Genomic DNA, 947 nt, shown 5'->3' on the forward strand with positions numbered 1-947 from the left:
ACCCCAAAAGCCGATCACAAGAGTTTCTGTCTTTTAGGTTGGAGACCAAGGAATGATAATTAAAATGGAAAGAATAATAACTCATAAAGATAACTAATACCAATAATTACAAAAGAGAGAATGAATGTAATCACTGGTTAAGGAACTGTGCCTTTCATAGGCATTTTTGCATTTAAACCTCCCTATGATATTGTTCACAAGTACAGATAATGTAAACAGTTATACAAAGTGGAGGAAGCCACAGCCACCAGACTCCTGCTCTGTGTGTGGCTCTGGGTTCCTGCTCCTGGCCCTAGAACTCAGGGGTGACCAACCCGAATGGCGCTTTCCAGCCTAGCCAGGGGCAAGGGTCCTTTGCAGTGGGATTTCCAAATTCAGTTGACATGGACCCAGAGGTGGTGCTGATGGTAGCAATCTCTGCTTTGTGCACTTCAGTTAGTGAAAGACATAGGTACGCGGTTGGTGTGTCTGGGTGTAGCTCAGAAGTTCCGCCCTTTCCTGGTTTAGTGGTTCAGTTCCCTGAACAGCAGTGGGGGATGAAGAGGGGAGGGCCGGGTGGCACTCAAATCTAGAAAGCTTGTTTCTCTCCAAGGAAGGAGCAAAGCCTGGGAAAGAAGTACTTGCCTTCAAAACACCTGTTAGAGGTTTTTCTAGTCCCCAGAGATCCTGCTGAATAGGTGACCAGCCCAGTAGGGGGTCGTGTATGCTTTCATGCGGTGACACAGCTCTCCCCTGGACATACGCCCGCCCGGCACATCCGGCGGTCCAGGGTCGGTTTTGGGGCTCTGGTGCTGGGAGCGGCTTCCCTGACGCCCCAGGAGCAGCGGTGACAGCTCCTGGGCAGGGCTAGGCGGGGCGGTTCGGCCCGGTCTTTTTCTCACGCTCCTTGCCCGCTGTACTCAAGGGGCGGCGCAGCGCAGCGCTTTATTTCCCCATCCAGACACCCA

The sequence above is a fragment of the Chinchilla lanigera genome, unplaced genomic scaffold (genome assembly GCF_000276665.1).
Source record: "Chinchilla lanigera isolate Chin_1 unplaced genomic scaffold, ChiLan1.0 scaffold00065, whole genome shotgun sequence".
Lineage (NCBI taxonomy): Eukaryota > Metazoa > Chordata > Mammalia > Rodentia > Chinchillidae > Chinchilla > Chinchilla lanigera.